The sequence below is a fragment of the Magallana gigas genome, chromosome 10, assembly GCF_963853765.1.
Source record: "Magallana gigas chromosome 10, xbMagGiga1.1, whole genome shotgun sequence".
NCBI classification, from domain to species: domain Eukaryota; kingdom Metazoa; phylum Mollusca; class Bivalvia; order Ostreida; family Ostreidae; genus Magallana; species Magallana gigas.
Window position 1 is genome coordinate 20,085,680 of NC_088862.1, and position 7,822 is coordinate 20,093,501.

Consider the following 7,822-nt stretch of genomic DNA (forward strand, 5'->3'; position numbering starts at 1 on the left):
TTTTATTTAAACAAGGTCCCCACAACATTTTGTAAATTTACATATGATTTGTTTATGAAGATGGTGTAAAAAGAAAATTTAGAGATGGAAGTGCTATGAATTGTTTTTATAACATATAATGGTTGAACTTGATCGAATGATCCCAAATTTTCAAGATGTCCTATGCTATTGTAAATCATCAAAAAAGTGATATTGGGCTCAAACAAATGAATTTGATTTTCTACTATCAGCTACGGGAATTGATATTTCATCAGATTTCCTCAGATGACAGCCCTCTAAGGATCATATTGGCTTCTTCTGCCCTAGGGATGGGAGCAGATTTTGGCCGTGTGGAAAGAATTGTGCATGCAGGTCCACCTAAGAGTATTGAAGGTAACTTTTTAATGAATTTTATCATCTTAATATGTATAGAAATAAGTATTATTCTTCATCAGAATTATCTGAATATAAAGGGAAGAAACAAGAACTAGTTAATGAAAAGCATGTAAGATGAATGAAAGTCGTGCTTGTGTAATTGTAAAGCATGAATGGTTTAAGGCTTTGTACTGACTGGGTCTTTCACTTCTCTTTATTTTTAATGCAATCAAAATAAAAAACATAATAAATGCAGTCTTCAGGTTTATTGCTAAAAAAATATTTATATCCTGAAAAAGGACAAACTACAAATTATTATGTAAATGACATTCTCCTGCTACATATTTAATACTTTTATTTGACAAATGGCTCCAATTGGTTTTGAGTTCAATTCTGATTCGATTGATAATTCCAACTTTAAATGATATCCTATGATAACACTTATCATAAGTGTTCACAGTAATCGAACACGTTTTTCTTCCAACAGCTTATATTCAGCAAGTGGGTAGAACAGGCAGAACGGGGAAACAGGCAACAGCAATTTTGTTTTTTAACAACAGTGATGTAGGCAGGCCTGAAATGAACAAGACAATGAAGTCTTTCTGCCGAAATGAATCAACTTGTAGGAGAAAAATCCTTAATGATTACTTTGGATTAATGAATGACACCAATGAGAGTGAAAATAAAGCAACTTTGTGCTGTAACATTTGTAATCCAATCTTAAATGAATGGTATTCAGTTTTACCTCTAAGGCAAGAGCTAAAATCTTCCATCCGACAATCATATTAAATAACTTGGAGATATCCCCTTACCAAATAGAATCAGTCATCCACAATTATTCAAGATATGTGGAAACAGACAGTTTAATTCATTCAAGATTTTGGTTTGAATCAAGCACATCAGAAAATTTATGTACCATTATCAAATTAAGTGTGTCATATTATGCCTTTCAATTGTTTTTGCTTTCCAGCACATAATTAAAGTACTTGTAATGAAAAAAAATCAGTTGTCTTTATTTTGGAGTAACTCAAGTGACCTAAAAAAGTGAGTTGGCTATATATTGAATAATAATTCACTTACCAGATTAGATGCCAAAGTCATTGATAATCTCGTATTGATGACTCCTGATCCATTCTTGCAAGTGTACAAAGTTGATATTTGCAAGGGGACTTGTAAGTGGTTTTGTATAGCACTGAAGACTACGACCATCATTATTTTCAAAAGGCCTGACACGCAATAGCCTATGAATGATATTGAGCTCATCCTCTTCTGAGGAAGGTGTGCTATTTCATTTAGCTCTGTAAAGTACTTGTGTTGTTTTATCATAATTTGCTGATATTTGTCTCATTCCTGCTATGGCAGACGATCGAGACTGTTCTGATGACTCTGTCTTATTTGCATGAAGATCGAGACTTCAGATGCTCTTTTATCTCTTTCACAAAGTGTTCCATGTGTAGATCAGCTGGAATGTTTGTGTCTGCTTTGCCTTTCTGGTTAACAAAGAGTCCATAGAATGTTTCTTTAGCAGTCTTTAGGTCCAGCAGGGAAGTTTGCAAGAAAAGGAATCTTAATATTTCTAAAGCATACTTAGATCGGTTATTGTTCCCTTTTAAAACACACATGATATATTTCATAAGTGATAAGACAATTTCTCGATTGGGCATCTTGATATTTAGATTTAAACACTGATATAAAAGGCCAGTTTCTAAAACAGTTTTTCCATAACCTAACACAGAGTCATTTCTATTTTCTGAAACACACCTATCAACAGTAACTGGAACATTCAATATCAATTTTCCTCCATCAGGAAGAACATATGTAACTTGTTGGTAAAAGTTCATTGGCTCTGTAAGGTAAGCTTTAGCTTCATTCAGTATGAGAGTATCTATGAACTCTCCTAGAGAACTTGCAATTACTCTTTCTTTTTCTCCCTCTGTTGCAGAGGAAATATCTAATGCTGCAAATGCATGGTTAGGTTATGAGTTGATCGTATCCATTTCAAAGAAATGCATAACAGCGTTAACTACATAACCTGAAATGAAGGAATCTGCGAGTTCTTTACAATCATTGTAATGATTTTTTACATCGTCTCCATTTGCTTTGGTCCTTCCCAATGTGATTTTCTCCGCATTTAGTGTTCCTAAAGCAGTACCACTTTTTCTGTAGAGAACTTTGTAGAAAAGAGTTAATACTGACATCTGCAAATGGAAAAATTCAAAAGTAATTGGAGTAAGATGTTCGAATCTATCCTTTGGTGTGATGGATGCTGCACGGAGTCTTTTTGCACCATAGAACCTCTCTCTTGTAAGCTGACCCCCCCCCCCCCTATATGAATCAAAATGTTGTTTCCTCCACACACATTTTCCACAACATTCTCATAAAAGTCCAAGATTTCTATTACATCGGAGTACTTCTGTTCATTTTTTGGCAGAGATGTCGTAGTCAGAGTTTTTGTTTCATGTTCTCTTTGACAGATTTAAAATTCTTGAAATACTTGCAGAATTTACATAGAATTTCAAGAATTACAACAATGTTGCAGTTTTTAATATTCTCCCAGTCTTTTTCTTGAGGTAAAAAAGTAGTTGGTCCTAGCTCCAACAATGGCACTTGTGGTTTTGCAGTAGAAAGTAGGCTGAAGTTGCTGTGCTGAATAATGGCCATGGATGCAAACCAGTGTTCCATATGTGACTTCATTGGTTCTCTTTGATGACGAACATCAATCATAAAGTTCACATTATCTCCAATAAATCGAAATTTCCGACCTTCCTGGACAGCATTGATAAGTTGTGAGTTAAAGTGTCCTCCAATCTGTTTTTGTGTTCGAAGCATGACACAGTGGGATGTTGTGATCCCTAGTGGTTGCAATCTGTCATACACCTTAAAAAAGAAAGGAAAGAGGATGCTCACATTTTTATTTATTTTTAGCTCACCTGAGCTGAAAGCTCAAGTGAGCTATTCTGATCACATTTTGTCTGTCGTCCGTCTGTCTGTCCGTCTGTCCGTCTGTCCGTAAACTTTTCACATTTTCAACATCTTCTCAAGAACTACTGGGCCAATTTCAACCAAACTTGGCACAGTCATCCTTAGGCAAAGGGGATTCAAAGTTGTGAAAATTAAGGGCCACACCCGTTTTCAAGGGGAGATAATTAGAAATTAAAGAAAAATTTCGAGAAATTTTCAAAAATCTTCTTCTCAAGAGCCAGAAAGCCAGGAAAGCTGAAACTTGTGTTGAAGCATCATCAGGTAGTGTAGATTCAAAGTTGTGAAATTCATGACCCCCGGGGGTAGGGTGGGGCCACAATGGGGGTCAAAATTTTACATAGGAATATATAGAGTAAATCTTTAAAAATCTTCTTCTCAGAAACTAATCAGCCAGGAAAGCTGAAACTTGTGTCGAAGCATCCTCAGGTAATGTAGATTCAAAGTTGTGAAATTCATGACCCCCGGGGGTAGGGTGGGGCCACAATGGGGGGGGGGTCAAAGTTTTACATAGGAATATATAGAGTAAATCTTTAAAAATCTTCTTCTCAGAAACTAATCAGCCAGCAAAGCTGTTACTTGTGTGGAAGCATCCTCAGGTAGTGTAGATTCAAAGTTGTGAAATTCATGACCCCCGGGGGTAGGATTGGGCCATAATGGGGGGTCGAAGATTTACATAGGAATATATAGAGTAAATCTTTAAAAATCTTCTTCTCAGAAACTAATCAGCCAGGAAAGCTGAAACTTGTGTGGTAGCATCCTCAGGTAGTGTAGATTCAAAGTTGTGAAAATCATGACCCCTGGGGGTAGGATGGGGCCACAATGGGGGGGGGTCGAAATTTTACATAAGAATATATAGAGTAAATCTTTATAAATCTTCTTCTCAGAAACTAATCAGCCAGTAAAGCTGAAACTTGTGTGGAAGCATCCTCAGGAAGTGTAGATTCAAAGTTGTGAAAATCATGACCTCTGGGGGTAGGGTGGGGCAACAATAGGGGGTCGAAGTTTTACATAGGGATATAGAGAGTAAATCTTTAAAAATCTTCTTCTCAGAAACTAATCAGCCAGATGATTCTTTATAATTGTGAAGACTTTGGCTCCAGGACAATTCTTTGGCCTCACAAGAAGGTTCAGAGTTTGATGTAGCTTTATATCCCATATATAAACAATTGTTAAGGATCTTTTTGAGAACTGCAATACTCAACATGTGATATGACTTTAAAATCATTCTGTTAGAAAAGGGACTAATGATTATAAACATAAGAATATCCAGGGGGAAAAGTGGATTTTATTGATACAGGATCTACATGTATTATTGTACATTGTCCAGATTGTTTGTATTATAACTCCATTAAGCTGATTTTATCATACCTATTGTTCCTCAGGTGAGCGATGTGGCCCATGGGCCTCTTGTTTTAGTTAGTTTTAGTCTGTTTTCATACAAGTAAATATCATTTTTGATGGGGCATTATAAAATACATATACTTTTATTTTTAATTTAGTACTTATTTACATTAATTACCTGCGATCAAATTGCCATCAAGATTGAAAGTAAAACTTATCTTACCTTAGTCTACTTACCAGATTTTGCTTTAAAACTCAACAGAAATAAAACTTAATATAAAACATTATAATTAGTAATCAAGATCCAATTTCATCATATAAAGGCATACTCATCATTTAGTACAAAGAATGCACAGTAAATGATTGAATGGATCTTTGAAAGAACAGGATAAACATCAGCAGGGTTTGTCTGAAACGTATTTAAAATGTAAATAAAATATATCAATTCTGCTCAGTGCATAAAAATAACTGTTGGAAAGAATAGAATAAGCAAAATATGAAAAAAATAAGCAATAATTGTCAAACCTGAAAACTTTCAACAACATTTCAAAAATTGTGAAAATAAGAACTTTCAACAGTAGTTAATTAAACATGAGAACTTTCAACAATAACAAGTATTCATATGTAAATTTCTTTTAATCCTTCTGGTGTACTTGTTCATCAGCCCGGGAGATGGACACTACTTGTTGCACTCTTGAAAGGGAATTACATCTCCTCTTCATGAGAATGCCACACATCAGTCCTACTTCTTTTACCACATGCATGTAGTGTTCATCATCCTCAGATTTGTTAGTGCTTGTACAAACAGTCAGCAAGACCTGGAGAAGCTGCCTCTGCTGAACATACATTTCTTCAATAATTTTTTCCCACTGAAAACTCCTCAAAGCTTCAAAATCAATTTGACTTAAATAACTGTGTCCTTTGATACACATATATTTGGTATTTTCATGAATTTCTGCAAAGAAGAGTTTCCATAAGCACATTTTAAATGCGTTTACTTCAAGGATTGCCCTACAAAAAAGGAGGGTGATGAGGTTAAGAATTTCTTTCCCTTGAAAGTCTGAGTAGATATCTGTTTCTAAGGGTCTTGTCTGGTTTAAAGCACATTTTAAAAGTCTTTGTGGTGTAGTCCCTTCCTCCAACAAATGATCACAGTCAGCAATAACTTCAGCTGGTCGGGTAGAAGTAGTTCTAAAACAGTCAAGTTCAAAAGATAATAGGGGCATATCACTCATCTTTAAATGGAAACAATTTCATTTATTTCTAAAAACTGCAAATTCTCCAATGGAGTGTTCACTGCTTAATTCAATATTGCATGTACATGTTTTTTTTTACTTTACAGCCATCCTATTAAGGTTATTTAAATGCACTATGTCTAAAGACAAGTAATTAACAAGCCAACTGAACAACCTAACTTTATACTGTTTGCAACACATACAATGTACAACATGAAAAAAAACCTCATAACTGGAAATGAAAGATCAGTTTGACAGTATCGGTCAATTTCCTGCTCTATTGGTTTAGCCAAAATTTCTTTCTCAACTTCAGATATACTGGTATGTAAGGTGTCCGAGGCAATGAATCTGCGGTAAAAACTTTTACAGGAAGCACCTGTCATAAATTGCATTCATAAGAATATGTTAATAAAAAAAACTTTAAGAGAGCAACAGCTAGTAGGGAATCAATTTTTGGAACTGCCTCTTATGAATTTCAAGTAGCCCTTTTTCACAATACATATGTAAATCTTAAGATTTTAACTGTAATAAAGAATCTCTTACAACAAATTGTTATTCATTATCAGGATCAGGATTTGGTTAATGTTTCTTTAGCTCTTATATTTTGAAACCTTTTAATCATATTTTTAACACAGTACTTTCATATATTTTACAACCTCACCAGTTTGGTTTGTGCCCAAGTCTGCATTCATATCTTGAGCACAGTTTTTCCAATATTCATTGGAAATAGGGTAATCAGGAACTTTTTCCTGCACATAACTAGCCACATTTATAATTTTTCTCTTCATCATTCCATCTGGAAGACTATTTGAAAGAGAACCTAATGAACATTGTGATATTCGCTGTGTGGCTAAGTGAATACTTTAAATCATTATACCACAGTTTATTCTTTTCTTATCTGAAAGTAGCAAGATAGCAGAAAGAAGAACACCTGACTAGAGATTCAAGTTGCCCTGATAAGAATCCTAATTGGGTTTGTCCTATTTTCTTTTTTTTCACAAATGCATGAAATATATATATTGATTCATACATAACTAAGTATACATGCAGTATTTAATATTTAAATATATTAATACAGCAAATCATCCTACAATTGGGGCTTTTTTTGGAAGCTTGAACGGGGGTCTCTCCGGTAGGTGTCCCTCTACAGCTCTTTCGCTGTTACTTGTGTAGGAATGTTCCACATGCATAAACGAGGGCATCTTTTCCTGACATTGATGAAAATGATTGTGTATTTCCTCCTGTGTATTGTAATGAAACAGAAAAACTCTGCTGTATAAATTTGCTGCAGTGCTCAAAGAAACACAAGTGCATGAACTTGCATGTGTTAGAGTTTCTATCAGTATATGAGGTATTTAATATCAAAATATGTTACAACTTGTCCTACCACTGGGGCTTTTTTTGATGCTTGACCGTAGGTCTTCCCCTTGAGTGTCCTTTTGCATCTCTTTCTGCTGTTACATGCACTAGTGTATGAATGTTCCACATGCATAAATGAGGGCAACTTTTCCTGACATTGGTGGATATAATTTTCCTCTGTCTAAGATTAAAACACACAACAAACTATACTGTATAGCAATGCACATGGACATCATAACTAACTAATCAGCTATATCGGGGGCTTGACATACACTAAGTAAAGCGGAATACCCCCAGGATTTGAACCTGGACCTCTTCAAATGCCATAATAAACTTCTGAAGCATGAAGTGTGCTAACCAATTACACCAAGGCATTCCATTGAATCTATGCATTGTCTGTTGTTTTGTATGTTATCATCAGCCATAATCAGCCAGATCAGGGGCTTGACATACACTAAGTAAAGCGGAATACCCCCAGGATTTGAACCTGGACCTCTTCAAATGCCATAATAAACTTCTGAAGCATGAAGTGTGCTAACCAATTACACCAA